Below are 17,740 nucleotides of genomic sequence, written 5' to 3'. Positions count from 1 at the left end.
TAATCAACTCCTCCTACAGTTTAAAAGCTAGCTCATTGAAACTTCACAAGTAGATTGCACATATGTTGGAATTGTGCATCTAGTATTATGGAATTGTTTTCGGAATATTTACAAGATTTTCCAGACTTGGGAGCTTCATCTTTTTCAGCAAAATTGAAGAAAGAGGCTAGGGTACAAGCTTTGTGTAATCAACTTCTTCTAGTTTTCCACCGTAATCCCTGAACTTCACAGGACGATTGCACATAATTCTGTTGAAGTTGTGCATCTACTTTTATTGAATGATTTGAGGAATTGTTTCTCATTTTTTCAGACTTGGGAACTCAGTTATTTTTATGCAAAATTTACGAAAGAGTGTACAAGTTTTCTATTTATCCTACAGTTTTCAACTTAGGTCCCTAAGACTTCACAGAAAGAGTGTACACATATTGAAGTTGTGCACCTGCCACTTTGGAACTGTGTGAAGAATTGTTTCCACATTTTTTCAGACTTTATAGCAACTTAGTTATTTTACTGCTGTTCTTCTATTATTTTATTATTTTATATTATTTCAGAAAAATTCTTCCCCTTCGTGTACTTGCAACTAAATGCATCGTAATCATTTAATATAAAAATAAGGAGATGTGGTATGATTGCCAATGAGACAACTATCCAACTATCAAAGTTCAAATGAAGTGGATGTAAGCAATTATAGGCAACCATACGGCCTTCAACAATGAGAAAACCCAATACCGTATGGTCGGCTATAAAAGGCCCCGACATGAAAAATATGAAACAATTCAATTGAGAAAACGAACGGCCTAATTTATAACAGTTTACGAAAAACAAATATGACAGACATGAACCAACGACTCCCACTAACCTGAGACAGTGGTGTAACAGTGCAACATATGAACAAACTATAAAAATCAGTTGAAAAAGGCTTAACTCATCAGATGGATACAAATAGAAATACATCTAACAAAAACACAAAGGGGACGTGGACAGGTACTTATACATCCCAAAAACAAAAAGACACTAAGTACAGATCTGAGAGTACTCGCAGTTGCTGACAGCTAGTTCAAAGCCAATAACAACTAATGAAAACATTCATGTATCTAAGACTAAAATATCAATCAGTACACATCCAACATCCAATGGATTTAGTGTAAACATTGCTTTGTCAACAAATCACAACCCGGCCATTTGAGACTTCGACCAATCTCTTTGATATGTACAAACAACCCTCGTTAATTCTGGTATTAATATTTATAGACAGAAAGGAGAAATATTACACAAAACACCATAGAGAGCAACCGTATTCAATAGATCAGTAATTCGCGTTTAGCAAGAATAGTCATCGTTACGATTTTAACTAGACAGTATACTATTGAACATTTTTATGGCTACATGATTCTGGGGATTGCTTCAATGAATTATTTCTTCTCAACACAATAATTAAACCAACAAAACAGAAGCTCAAACATAAGTGTAAATTAGCTCGAAATTATTTTCGAATTTCGACAAAACACACACTTTACCCAAATGAAAGCTCAAGAAGTCTTAGAACAATTTGAACTTCACTTTGCTCCTATGGTAGTTTTCAATTATTGACTTTTTAAATTTTAGTTTATATAAAAAAAAAATTCAAAATATCAAACGTTTTAATATTTCGAAACTTTGAATTGAAGTAGTTGTTCTGTAGAATGAATTTCAGTCCTTCAATTATGATTTTTTTGTTTATTGTCTGGAAGTTCATCGGGACATTTTTCAAGCCAAAATTTTAAAGCGCCTATTCCATAATCATGCGGTATATTAGTATATGAATTAATTCCGTCAGATTATACTACTAGTATTATAGTTTCTTCACATACAAAATTGGGTAAATGATTTAACATATCTAGGTCATCTCTTATAAAGCTATGTATATGTTTTAAATATGGCTTTAATAATTTATCTATACATTTGCTCAAACGGTGGGTCTCACAGGCTGGACCAGACGATAGGTCTAAGTTACTTTTAAGTCATTCGGACACATAACACTTATGTAGGGAGATGATGAATCTTTGCATGCCTCACTACAAATTTAAATGAATATCGTCAATAACATAGAAAACTTGGAAAATTCGTTTATTCTTAAGACACTAGTATCCAATTATGTATCCTTGGGGGACTTTTATATGTCAAGGACACAAATAAACATACTAGCATTGCAAGTTATAATCACAGAATTTGACAAAACTGTTCTAACCGCGACAAACCATTTTTCTAAACATGCTTTACAGTCCCATAAAACAATGGGGATTTTACGTAATATAATACCAGTGACAAAGGCGTTTGTATTATATTCAATCTGACTCTTTAATCAAATAAGAGTCATACCAACTGGCAAATATTTTATTTGGTAACGATGTCTAAAATGGCGACCTTGAAAAGTTTGTTTATTTTTTTTCAAAACCATGTGTTACAAAAATTGAACAGATCACAAGTTCAAAAAGTGAAATGTTTACGGACGACGGACGCCAAATGTAATACATCCGATATGAAATCTTTCTATCATATGCCTCAACAGAGGAGAACAACAACAGTATAATATATTTTTATGTTCACGATCAAACAAATCAATAAAACAAAATGAACACTGTTTGGAAAAGTCAACATTTGTAATTAAAAAGTAACTTGCTAAATTATGCTGGAAACTTTGAACAATGCATTTACTGTATCATTTGTTTTGTATTTTACATAATATATCTTCCTGTTTCCTAATATTTGTTTTGTACCCTACTTTGTTATGTTTTTCACTGAAAACGTACCATTGAGATGTATTTTCCGGAATTTGCCGAGTAACGCCGGAATGCCATGCGATAACTTTACGGAAAGGCATGCGATAATAGCCGGAAGCAGTTGATAAATTTTTCATATCAGCACGCTAAGCCCCATTTCGGAAAATATGGAATTCGAGTAAATTTAAAGCTATTATGATACGGTAAAAATTATAAGTTATTTACTCTAAGTATATGATAAATATCTAACATTGTTGGGTTGATGTTTAGACGCGTTATAAATATATATATATATACAAGTCTAAATTGAAAACAACGTTCAAACCTATGATTGCGTTGCATTAAAACCGCAATTTTTATACGTGTGCATGCAAAACAAATTTCTTTGGTAGAGGGGTCTAAATACAGCACAAACAACATTTTCCAAAAGACAAAAAAGTGAAAAAAAAGTATATTTTAACAAAACGCATTTCACTAGCAGGTCGAACAACGGATGTTCTTAAACCCTGCTGACTGCCATTGGCCATTGCCAAATAAACGTATCACCAGATGTAACAAAATGAATCTTAACTATCAATTTGAAACTAAACAGAAAACAATAAACTTGCGGAAAAGATGGTAAACTGCAAACAAAAGGTGTACAAATCAGTACACCATATCCAGATTTCGACAATTAATGTCTCTTCAGTGATGTTAGGAATCGAAATGGCATTTGGAAGGCCATATAATTTACCTCAATTTAGGATAGACTTGAATTTTGAAGAGTCGAAATAGGATGAACGGATCATATAAACCCGAAGGCAAATATAATATAAGCCCAAACGAAAAAATATAAACAAGTCTAAATTGAAAACAACGTTCAAACCTATGATTGCGTTGGATAAAAACCGCAATTTTTATACGTGTGCATACAAAACAAATTTCTTGGTAGAGGGGTCTAAATACAGCACAAACAAAATTTTCCAAAAAACTAAAAAAGAAAAAAAAAGCATATTTTAACAAAACGCATTTGACCAGCAGGTCGAACAACGGATGTTCTTAAACCCTGCTGACTGTTATTGGCGATTGCCAAATAAACGGATCACCAGATGTAACAAAATGGATCTTAACTATTAATTTAATACCGAACAGAAAACAATAAACTTGCGGAAAAGATGGTATACCGCAAACAAAAGGTGCAAAAATTAGTACACCATATCCGGATTTCGACAATTAATGTCTCTTAAGTGATGTCAGGAATCAAAACGGTATGTGGAAGGCCATATAATTTACCACAATTTAGGCTAGACTCTTGAATTTTGAAGAGTCGTAATAGGATGAACGGATCATATAAACCCGTAGGCAAATATAATACAAGCCCAAACGAAAAAATATAAACAAGTCTTAATTGAAAACAACGTTCAAACCTATGATTGCGTTGGATAAAAACCGTAATTTTTATACATGTGCATGCAAAACAAATTTCTTGATATAGGGGTCTAAATACAACACAAACAACTTTGACTAGCAGGTCCAACAAAGGTAGTTATTAAACCCTCAAAAAACTGGTGTTGCATACTCGGTATATACGAGGGAAGAACAAAAATTTGGCAGATTTAATATTGTTGTGCTGTTATTTGGAGTAGTTATAAATATATATAAATATATATATATCCTAAATTGAGGTAAATTATATGGCCTTCCAAATACCGTTTCAATTCCTAACATCACTGAAGAGACATTAATTGTCGAAATCCGGATATGGTGTACTAATGTTTGCACCTTTTGTTTGCGGTATACCATCTTTTCAGCAAGTTTATAGTTTTCTTTATTGTATTAAATTACTAGTTAAGATCCATTTTGTTACATCTGGTGATCCGTTTATTTGGCAATCGCCAATAGCAGTCAGCAGGGTTTAAGAACATCCGTTGTTCGACCTGCTAGTCAAATGCGTTTTGTTAAAATATACTTTTTCACTTTTTTGGTCTTTTGGAAAATGTTGTTTGTGCTGTATTTAGACCCCTCTACCAAGAAATTTGTTTTGCATGCACACGTATAAAAATTGCGGTTTGTATCCAACACAATCATAGGTTTGAACGTTGTTTTCAATTTAGACTTGTTTATATTTTTTCGTTTGGGCTTATATTATATTTGCCTTCGGGTTTATATGATCCGTTCATCCTATTTCGACTCTTCAAAATTCAAGAGTCTATCCTAACTTGAGGTAAATTATATGGCCTTCCACATACCGTTTCGATTCCTAACATCACTGAAGAGACATTAATTGTCGAAATCCGGATATGGTGTACTAATTTTTGCACCTTTTGTTTGTGGTATACAATCTTTTCCGCAAGTTTATTGTTTTCTGTTTGGTATTAAATTATTAGTTAAGATCCATTTTGTTACATCTGGTGATTTGTATATTTGGCAATCGCCAATAGCAGTCAGCAGGGTTTAAGAACATCCGTTGTTCGACCTGCTAGTCAAATGCGTTTTGTAATATACTTTTTCACTTTTTTTTGTCTTTTGGAAAATGTTGTTTGTGGTGTATTTAGACCCCTCTACCAAGAAATTTGTTTTGTGTGCACACGTATAAAAATTGCGGTTTTTATCCAACGCAATCATAGGTTTGAACGTTGTTTTCAATTTAGACTTGTTTATATTTTTTCGTTTGGGCTGATATTATATTTGCCTTCGGGTTTAATATGATCCGTTCATCCTATTTCGACTCTTTAAAATTCGAGAGTCTATCCTAAATTGAGGTAAATTATATGGCCTTCCACATACCGTTTCGATTCCTAACATCACTGAAGAGACATTAATTGTCGAAATTCGGATATGGTGTACTTATTGTTGCACCTTTTGTTTGCGGTAAACCAATTTTTTTCCGCAAGTTTACTGTTTTCTGTTTAGTATTAAATTAATAGTAAAGATCCATTTTGTTACATCTGGTGATCCGTTTATTTGGCAATCGCCAATAGCAGTCAGCAGGGTTTAAGAACATCCGTTGTTCGACCTGCTAGTCAAATGCGTTTTGTTAAAATATACTTTATCACTTTTTTGGTCTTTTGGAAAATGTTGTTTGTGCTGTATTTAGACCCCTCTACCAAGAAATTTGTTTTGTATGCACACGTATAAAATTTGCGGTTTTTATCCAAGGCAATCATAGGTTTGAACGTTGTTTTCCATTTAGACTTGTTTATTTATTTTTTCGTTTGGGCTTGTATTATATTTGCCTTCGGGTTGATATTATTCGTTCATCCTATATTGACTCTCCAAAATTCAAGAGTCTATCCTAAAATAAGATAAATTATATGGCCTTCTAAAGACCGTTTCGATTCCTAACATCACTGAAGAGACATTAATTGTCGAAATCCGGATATGGTGTACTAATTTTTGCACCTTTTGTTTGCGGTATACCATCTTTTCCCCAAGTTTATTGTTTTCTGTTTAGTATTAAATAAATAGTTAAGATCCATTTTGTTACATCTGGTGTTCCATTTATTTGGCAATCGCCAATAGCAGTCAGCAGGGTTTAAGAACATCCGTTGTTCGACCTGCTAGTCAAATGCGTTTTGGTAAAATATACTTTTTCAATTTTTTGGTCTTTTGGAAAATGTTGTTTGTGCTGTACTTAGACCCCTCTACCAAGAAATTTGTTTTGCATGCACACGTATAAAAATTGCGGTTTTTATCCAACGCAATCATAGGTTTGAACGTTGTTTTCAATTTAGACATGTTTATATTTTTTTGTTTGGGCTGATATTGTATTTGCCTTTGGGTATTATATGATCCGTTCATCCTATTTCGACTCTTCAAAATTCAAGAGTCTATCCTAGATTGAGGTAAATTATATGGCCTAGCTTCCACATACCGTTTCGATTCCTAACATCACTGAAGAGACTTTAATTGTCGAAATCCGGATATGGTGTACTAATTTTTGCACCTTTTGTTTGCGGTATACCATCTTTTCCGCAAGTTTATTGTTTTCTGTTTAGTATTAAATTAATAGTTAAGATCCATTTTGTTACATCTGGTGATCCGTTTATTTGGCAATCGCCAATAGCAGTCAGCAGGGTTTAAGAACATCCGTTGTTCGACCTGCTAGTCAAATGCGTTTTGTTAAAATATACTTTTTCACTTTTTTGGTCTTTTGGAAAATGTTGTTTGTGCTGTATTTAGACCCCTCTACCAAGAAATTTGTTTTGCATGCACACGTATAAAAATTGCGGTTTGTATCCAACACAATCATAGGTTTGAACGTTGTTTTCAATTTAGACTTGTTTATATTTTTTCGTTTGGGCTTATATTATATTTGCCTTCGGGTTTATATGATCCGTTCATCCTATTTCGACTCTTCAAAATTCAAGAGTCTATCCTAACTTGAGGTAAATTATATGGCCTTCCACATACCGTTTCGATTCCTAACATCACTGAAGAGACATTAATTGTCGAAATTCGGATATGGTGTACTTATTGTTGCACCTTTTGTTTGCGGTAAACCAATTTTTTTCCGCAAGTTTACTGTTTTCTGTTTAGTATTAAATTAATAGTAAAGATCCATTTTGTTACATCTGGTGATCCGTTTATTTGGCAATCGCCAATAGCAGTCAGCAGGGTTTAAGAACATCCGTTGTTCGACCTGCTAGTCAAATGCGTTTTGTTAAAATATACTTTATCACTTTTTTGGTCTTTTGGAAAATGTTGTTTGTGCTGTATTTAGACCCCTCTACCAAGAAATTTGTTTTGTATGCACACGTATAAAATTTGCGGTTTTTATCCAAGGCAATCATAGGTTTGAACGTTGTTTTCCATTTAGACTTGTTTATTTATTTTTTCGTTTGGGCTTGTATTATATTTGCCTTCGGGTTGATATTATTCGTTCATCCTATATTGACTCTCCAAAATTCAAGAGTCTATCCTAAAATAAGATAAATTATATGGCCTTCTAAAGACCGTTTCGATTCCTAACATCACTGAAGAGACATTAATTGTCGAAATCCGGATATGGTGTACTAATTTTTGCACCTTTTGTTTGCGGTATACCATCTTTTCCCCAAGTTTATTGTTTTCTGTTTAGTATTAAATAAATAGTTAAGATCCATTTTGTTACATCTGGTGTTCCATTTATTTGGCAATCGCCAATAGCAGTCAGCAGGGTTTAAGAACATCCGTTGTTCGACCTGCTAGTCAAATGCGTTTTGGTAAAATATACTTTTTCAATTTTTTGGTCTTTTGGAAAATGTTGTTTGTGCTGTACTTAGACCCCTCTACCAAGAAATTTGTTTTGCATGCACACGTATAAAAATTGCGGTTTTTATCCAACGCAATCATAGGTTTGAACGTTGTTTTCAATTTAGACATGTTTATATTTTTTTGTTTGGGCTGATATTGTATTTGCCTTTGGGTATTATATGATCCGTTCATCCTATTTCGACTCTTCAAAATTCAAGAGTCTATCCTAGATTGAGGTAAATTATATGGCCTAGCTTCCACATACCGTTTCGATTCCCAACATCACTGAAGAGACTTTAATTGTCGAAATCCGGATATGGTGTACTAATTTTTGCACCTTTTGTTTGCGGTATACCATCTTTTCCGCAAGTTTATTGTTTTCTGTTTAGTATTAAATTAATAGTTAAGATCCATTTTGTTACATCTGGTGATCCGTTTATTTGGCAATCGCCAATAGCAGTCAGCAGAGTTTAAGAACATCCGTTTTTCGACCTGCTAGTCAAATGCGTTTTGTTAAAATATACTTTTTCACCTTTTTGGTCTTTAGGAAAATGTTGTTTGTTCTGTATTTAGACCCCTCTACCAAGAAATTTGTTTTGCATGCACACGTATAAAAATTGCGGTTTTTATACAACGCAATCATAGGTTTGAACGTTGTTTTGAATTAAGACTTGTATATATATATATTATTATTATAATAGTCCTAGATTGAAATAACGTCTGTTACCTGCATTAACAAGAAATGAGAGAGAGAGAGAGAGAGAGAGAGAGAGAGAGAGAGAGAGAGAAATTATCAAACAGGATACGGAATGCCCTTTCCAATACCAGAATGATACAGATATCAGACTGTGAACTAGCAACCCTTATTAATAACGAAAATTAGATACCGGATATACAACACCAGTTTTTTGAGGGTTCAATAACTACCGTTGTTGGACCTGCTAGTCAAAGTTGTTTGTGCTGTATTTAGACCCCTATATCAAGAAATTGGTTTTGCATGCACACGTATAAAAATTGCGGTTTTTATCCAACGCAATCATAGGTTTGAACGTTGTTTTCAATTTAGACTTGTTTATATTTTTTCGTTTGGGCTTGTATTATATTTGCCTTCGGGTTTATATGATCCGTTCATCCTATTTCGATTCTTCAAAATTCAAGAGTCTATCCTAAATTGAGGTAATTCATATGGCCTTCCACATACCGTTTCGATTCCTAACATCACTGAAGAGACTTTAATTGTCGAAATTCGGATATGGTGTACTAATTTTTGCACCTTTTGTTTGCGGTATACCATCTTTTCCGCAAGTTTATTGTTTTCTGTTTGGTAATAAATTAATAGTTAAGATCTGCTGGTCAAATGCGTTTTGTTAAAATATACTTTTTCACTTTTTTGGTCTTTTGGAAAATGTTGTTTGTGCTGTATTTAGACCCCTCTACCAAGAAATTTGTTTTGCATGCACACGTATAAAAATTGCGGTTTTTATACAACGCAATCATAGGTTTGAACGTTGTTTTCAATTTATACTTGTATATTTATATATATTAGTATAATAGTCCCAGATTGAAATAACGTCTGCTTCTTGCATTGACAAGAAATGAGAGAGAGAGAGAAAAAACAAAGAGAGAGAGAGAGAGAGAGAGAGAGAGAGAGAGAGAGAGAGAGAGAGAGATTATCAAACAGGATACGGAATGACCTTTCCAATACCAGAATGATACAGATACCAGACTGTGAACTAGCAACCCTAATTAAAAACGAAAATTAGATACCGGGTATACAACACCAACTAGCTGTTTCTGCTGAATAGGTGTAGGTGCGGCGAGACACATGCATGAACAATAAGAATGTCATTGGTATAGTAATGCTATTCAACACCAAAAGGTGTAGAAAACATGGAACATCCTATTTTTATTCTTAAGACACTAATATTCAACTAGTGTTTCTGCTGAATAGGTGTAGAAAGCGGTGAGACACATGCGTGAACAATAAGAATGTCATTGGTATATGCATTGTAATGCTATTTAACAACAAAAACGATTACAATATTGCCACGAGTGGATTTTCATACAAAATAATGACAATATTTGACTTGCATAACTTGACGCTGAGTGTATCAAATGTAAGTTTGACAGCACTGTATTTATTGTTCAACAGATCATTCAACTGTATCGACGTTGGTAAAGTTTCCAGCTATCAATTTTAGGTCCCGTCTTTATACAACCACACTGACACATGCAAGTCTGATTGTGATCGGGCATTCGCTTACTCGATCAATTGCCATCACAGAATTGTATAACATAATTTATGATTTTAATTTGAAAATCACATTTCTCTCTTTTATGATTACTAATACACGGACATAACATGTGTATCGTGTTCCAATTCATTTGAAATCTTAGGTTTTTTTCTTATCAAACACTCGAACTCTGTCACTGGTATATTAAGAATAGATTGTTTTTAACACCGAGGCAGGCGAGTGTCTAAGAAGGCAGTAAACATATATTCGTTTCTCATACAGAAAATAAGTGACTTTTGATACGTTGTTATGCAACTAGTGCTATACAATATGTATAGCATTCCAAAACACGTGATGCCCTTTAAAAGATCAGGATTATCTGACTTTCGCATGTTATTGATTATAAGCAGATCTTTTTTTTTCTGAATTTATTTTTTTTCTCATCTCGTTCCTCCCTCTGACATGATTGCTTCAATACCCTTTTCAAAAAGAAGTATTGGCAACTTCCTCAGAATTTATTTCACACGAGGTCCATTTCCTAACCGACCATGACTTTATGATCGAATTGCCTAAAGATATCTCAACCTGCAATTTGGACAGGTTTTTTACTGTTTTGGTTCATCTCACTATATGATCAACTCAACTATACCAATGAAATTACATTGACTTCTGTCTCTCAGCAGCGAGACTCGTGCTGTTAAGGCGTTCGTTAAGCTGAATGAAAGTTACAAATAAGTTATCATCGTTCGTCTCAATGGGCGTTATATAATGTTAAGGGCCATCATGGTTTTTGTGCGTAATACATATAATTAAATAAGGGAGATGGCCTTTATCAAGGCAAAACTCTTTTCCCAATCCCAATCGCGTTCATCCTGATAGACCCCGTTTATTCATAACCTAAATTTTGATTCATTGTTTTATGTGTCTTCTTCCAAAGCATTCCTGTTAGTTTTCTCGTTTAAATTGATTTACACATGTCATTTCGGGGCCTTTTATAGCTGACTATGCGGTGTGGGCTTTGCTCATTGTTGAAGGACGTACAGTGACCTAAAGTTGTTGTGACATTTGGTCTCTTGTGGAGAGTTGTCTCATTTGCAATCATACCACATCTTCTTATTTTTATATGACATATTTGTCACTGGCCATTAAACAAACAACAATCATGTATCCTTATCGTTTCCCAATAACAAAACTTCGGAATTCTACAACTTTCAACAAAATACAACTATTTAAAAATGAAAATAATTTAATTTAAATTCTACAAGGGAGTGAACGATCATACATGTATATATGCTCTGCCTTTAGTTTTTATGCAGATGAAATTGGAATAAAATATTGTTAAAAAGGTACAAACCTGTGAAAAAATGTTGCTTACCGTAATTAAGTCGGTTTGAAATGTTTATAAACTCTCTCATTTGAAAATGAACTTTTTTAAAAAGGACTACATATATCCTAACAATTCATCAGACAGTCGTCCTTAAAAGTTACCATAATTTTTTTCAAGTCATATTGGATTTTTATAACATTTTACAGCATAACCAACAGATAGAAAAAAAATGAGACTTTTTTGTTAGAAGAAGCTCAGATACATTTTTGTAGTAAACTATTATTTGATTTTTTAACTTTTTCAAATCTGTGATTTTCATCAAACTTGACAACTATCTCCATTATATACCGTTCTTACAAATGGCAAAGTTCGTTTTCATTTAGGTTTATTGCATTCAAATTAAATGCTTTCAATTTAAATTAATTGGTGAAAAATTAGAATATCTAGTTGGACACTAATAAATTCAGATAAGTCATCTTTTAGAAATCCTATTCTATTTTTTTCAAATCACCTCAGATTTTCACAAAACTTGGCAGCTACATGTATCTCAATTATATACTGTTCTCACAACATGCAAAACCTTACTTCATTTAGATAATTAGCTTTTAAAAGATAAATTATACTGTTTGTTAAGTAGACAATTTATTAAATCTTGACTGTCAACCACAGAAATTTTCATTTTTCTTCAGATTATATAAAATTTTTTTTTAGAATTTGACAAGCATACCCAAACCAAATTATTCTTATATACTAGGTTTTGTTCTTCTTTTACATAATTTTGTATATTTTACTTAATAACACATGTTTTTTTAAAATTTTGATTCATTTATATGTTTCGGAGTTGAGTGTGACGTCCAGTTTCACTGAACTAGTATACATTATTGTTTAGGGGCTAGCTGAAGCCCGCCTTCGGGTGCGGGATTTTCTCGCTGTGTTGAAGACTCATAATTGCTGGTCTTCGGCTTTTTTCTGCTCTTTTGTCGGGTTGTTGTCTCTTTGACACATTCCACGTTTCCATTCTCAATTTTGATTTTATGGATAAGAAACAATTGTTAAAAAATCGTTGAAATAGTTCATGTCCCATACGGACATTATGAATACAAATAGGTTGAGTCCCCCAGTCACAGCAGTGTTTTCCCCCTGAAAAATTGTTTTCCCCATCACTATACTTAGTAAAAAAATGATTTTGCTCTACCAGATATAAACCGTAAAAATATCTTTGCCGCGCTTTAATTTGCACCAGCCAATCCTCAGATAAATATAGCACAGTCCCTGACATATAACCCTTGTGATGAATTATCATTGATATGGTCATAATTATAAACTAACTGTTGACAAAACTTTGAATTATTCGAAATATTAAGGATTTTCTGCCCCAGGAAAAAGATACCTTAGCTGCATTTGGGCAACTATTTTGGAATTTTGGGTCCTCAATTCTCTTCAATTTCGTTGATTTGGCCTTTTTAATACTTTTTTTATTCGAGCGTTACTGATGAGTCTTTTGTAGACGAAACGAGCGTCTGACGTACAAAGTTTTTATCCTGAGTATTTACAAAATGTCCTTTTTGGTTCGCTGGTAATATCAAGTTATTTATTGTTTAATTTTTCAGAAATATTCATTCACATATTCATCCTCGTTCTAACGCAAGTCAAATATAAAAAATAAAGATGAAAAATATATTAAGTGCGTGTTCACTAGAATTTTATGTTGTTCAGTGGTGAATAGATCAACCGCAAAATGTAAACATGGATGTAGGGCGAACTTTGGCGGTTGAGAGAAATTTCGTATAATGACCAAGTTCTGATCCAGGAATTGAACCTGAAAAAAAATACAATTATATATTATTGTTCTGTTCTCGAGTCTCACCGTTAGATGTATATAGTTAAGTTGAAGTACGAAGCATTCTGCACTGTGCATTAACTACAAATCTAGCTGTGGAAATGTAGCTCTTATGGTCATTGTGGTATTGTTTGTATTTTCGGACCATAAGAGCAACGTTTTTGGAATATCTATCTGTCGTAAAACGAAGATTCTGCAAAAAGATTTTCAAGGAATCTTTAACGAAAAATCCTTAACTGCCAGTCTTAATGTGTGAAAAAACCTAATGTTAAAATTATAACTGTTCTGCTATTGAATAAGAAAAACAAGTTATGATTTTACAATCTATCAATAAACCAAAGAAGATCTCAGATATTGTCGTTTATATACGGATTATTTTAACAAAGCAAATTGAAATAGAGATGTCAACTATATATAATATTTGAGTTTTGTAGTGCCATATCAAAAATATGATAAGCTACTAGAAAAAAGCATAACATATCGGATTTCCCTCGCCTCTGAATCTAGACAGCACCTACGATATATTAGAGCCCTTCCAGAAACTTATTTCCTGTCGGGAAGTAGAACTGCTAACGATTAGCGGATTTTAATCTCTCTTCATTTAAAGATAATATTTGGTTTATGTAAATATAAAATATATCAATGGTATTTTTTTCTTTCACCAAACTTGAAATCTAACTCGATTATAAAGCTGGAAATATTTGAATATTTGTAAATTAAAGTAACATTGTTTACTATTTTAATTATCATTGTTGCTGTGCAACGCAGTGAACCAGTATTTGTACTAGTATACTTCCCAACAAGGAAACTCATTCGTTTTTTATGTAATTTTAAAATCAAATTCGGCTTTCTGGAAGTGAGTTTCTAGAAATTCCTACGGGAGCAACCATTTAACTTCATTTTTATTAGTTTTTCGACGCTATCAATCATTTTTTTTCTTCAAAATTTAACACTATAAGGTATGGGGAAAATCTGGATTCAGAATAATTGTTTTGTCATCTGCTTGACCACAATATTTTTTTTCATCAAATTGGGGATCAGAATATTTTTTTAGGAAAAAACCATACCCCCCCCCCCCCCCCCCTTGAAGTTAAATGCTCGTTCCCTAAAAGTGTCTAAAACAGGGTCTCCCGCACATTGCAAACACGTATGTTTATAATTCTGCAAGAAAGATATCATCAGTTCAGCGACGTAAGCTTAAGCCTTGTACTAGAAAATACCAAAATACATGATTGAATTCATCGGTTGTTCAATATGCTTCCAATTGAGCCTCGATGTTAATTATATGTTAATTAAATGTTTGCTTATGTGTAGCCTGTCAACCCTCATAAATAAAACAGAGTTTTTATCTACTTTCTCTCGCATTTATATATTTTGCTATATAGATTTATTAATATATATAACATAAATATATGTAACCGTCACATTAGAGAATAAAGTTACCCTTTTATTTTTATCTAATGATTTAAAAATAATTATATACTGCAGAAAAAGTACTACATGGGTTTTCCTTGATAATGGGGTACACAAAGATATGATGATGATGATGATGATGATGGAAGGCTGCTTAACGTCCAGCGGCAAATTAATATGCATATTCAGGTCGAGAACATGTAAATGTAATATGAATATTAACCCTGCTTTGTACTAGACCGATACGCTGAGCCGGATTTTTACCCTGCTAGTTCACAATGTAACAGTCCGCAGGAAGACATGTCACCTTACCCGGACACATTATTCTGACTCCCAGCTGACCAGGCTTTGCGTTTACTCATTAAGGCCGCGTGTTTAGCGAAAAAGCAGCAAATACCAATTTTAAAGTCATTGGTTTGACCCGGCAGGGTTTCGAACACTCGACCCCTCATACTCGAGGCAAACACGATACCACGACACCACCAAGGCGGTTACACAAAGATATGAATCAGGATATTACAGCTTATATCCATTCATTTGTTTTGTCCCTCGAACTCTTTGACTTTGTGTATATTTACATCTGTTTTCCTTTTTATCAATATTAGTTAAATGGACATATAGATACTCTTGTTGAGAAACTTTGTATATTTTGTTTATCCTGAATGGATATTCTTACATTAACCTTTTCCTGATAAGCTTACAATACATGAACCCAGCCTTAGACTTGTACAGAAAATATATCGATACTATAATAAAATTGAAGATATTCACGGTGTTTTTTTTTTAAGAAAAACAAATTAATAAGTCATAGTATACATGTAGTTATATGTTGTCTTATTTCCAGGATTCAAAAGTGCTGACAATTACTTCAGCCAAGTTACTGTTTACATTTGAAGAGATTATTCTACCTCGTTGGTAAAGTACGATAAATTGTATGCATAGAAAAGATGAAAGATTCTCAAGTGAATATAATGTACATATATAATGACTTGAATTTTCAACAATATAATATATAAAAATCATGAATTCTATATATATTTTGAAAATAAATGAATAAAACATACACTACGCCTTTCGAAAAAATGTCCTGAAGTAAAGAAGATAATTAACTTGCATGATGACGTGTTTTTTTTTTATCCCTAGTTCCGCTAGAAGGTTTTCTCTTCTCTTTCAATTTTTCACCCAAAATCTGAAATCATCATAAACTAATTTGTTCCGAGGAAAGATGCTATTTTACCCAAAGCGGATGGTTTTCATTAAAAAATGAACTTTTCTGACCTTTAGTATAACCATAACGAATGTATCCGTATTCCAATGGTGAACACAGGGGCGGTTTTTCTAGACAAGAAGCATGCCAAATTTTTGTCTGGAATGAAGCACTCAGGATATGATGTCGTAGCACCGCTTACGAGGGTGGCAAACTGACCGGAGTTGCTTTCCTACTTGGAGCAAGTTGTATGCGAAGTTTGTTTATTTTACATTTACTAGGATTAAACTCGGTTTCAGCTTCTTTGCAGTACTATTGCCAATTAAGTTTCGACGGACGGACTTCCCAGTCATATCTCAATTTCTAAAAATAATTTACAACTAAAATATTTATTTCCCACCTAATTGAATAAAACCCTATAACATTTTTGTAACACAGCTTCAAAATAGAAAAAAAATAAATAAAACAAACAAACCAAAAAACACCCAAATAAGCAAATAATAGAAACAAATGATATTTAACCAAGACCCCTATGCTAGTAAAAAAGATCGATCTTTAGTATACTGTAAATGTGAAAGATCGATTTTCAATCGGACATAAAAAAAAGTCCACCTCCAGAGGTGGTTTTAAAAAGATCGATCTTATTTGAATCTATCTTTCTTCAAGCGTTAACGCAAATGAAAATTGATAAATCTGCGCATGTTCGGCGAAAAAATATACGTGTTTAAAAACGATGGATGAGGTAGGAAAATTAAACATAGATGCCGCCATTTTTGGATCATTCTTCTAAATTGATAAATTCTATTTCTTTGTTGCAAATTCTCATCTTCAAACGCATAGACCGTTCATTTTAAGTAATAGTCTTCTCACATTGCTTTGTTTAATGACTTGTGACGTGTGAACCAACATGTTAGTTAATGACTGCATACGAATTTCATTCAACCATCTTCTCAATGATTTTGCAGTGTGTGATTGTCACCGCGAGATACACACGTTATTATACTATTCTAATTTTTCGATTATTTGGTTACGAAATGTAAACTTGGTAATTTAAAAGTAATCAGGTCAAAACGCATCTTTGTACATGTATGTTGCAATGGAAACGCACTAGATTAAATAAGATCGATCTCGATATATGAAAAAAGTGTGTCTCTGAAAAGAGTAATTGTTGTATTATCATGTTGTATAAGTTTCTGTTCATACAAAGTATTAAAAATGCTTTCTTGTACTGTAACAACAACATGTCTCAAGTTGAAGTTATTGTGTTTTCTTTCTTCATATTTTTTAAACAAAATGTTTCTAATTAGGTGGGTGCTTTTTTCTCGCTTGGTGAATATACATGCACATTTAGTCCACATCATTAAGTAAGTTTTGCAAACAAACGTCAAGTATTTAAAACCCGCTCCGTCTATACGACGTTTTGATGACCAGACTAAATTAAAAATACAATCATTTTTCTAGGAGTATACCCGTCTAATTTGAAGCCATGTATTATTAAGTGAAATTAAAGTTAATCAGTAATCAACTGTTATTGGGACGTTGAAAATACAATTGTCACAACAAAAGAGTACAAAACATGTCCGCTATTACCAGTTGTATAGTGGTAAGTTCTGTCTGAAAATAACGAACATGTGTTAGCGTAGCACCACAATACAGATAAAACAATGTAGTTCCTTAGCGGAGATCATCCGTTGATGGATATTTAGAATACGATAATATTTTGTATGTCTTTTGTTAGCAGCCAAG

The sequence above is a fragment of the Mytilus californianus genome, unplaced genomic scaffold (genome assembly GCF_021869535.1).
Source record: "Mytilus californianus isolate M0D057914Y unplaced genomic scaffold, xbMytCali1.0.p SCAF_5, whole genome shotgun sequence".
NCBI lineage: Eukaryota > Metazoa > Mollusca > Bivalvia > Mytilida > Mytilidae > Mytilus > Mytilus californianus.
Note: the sequence above shows the minus strand (reverse complement) of the source record.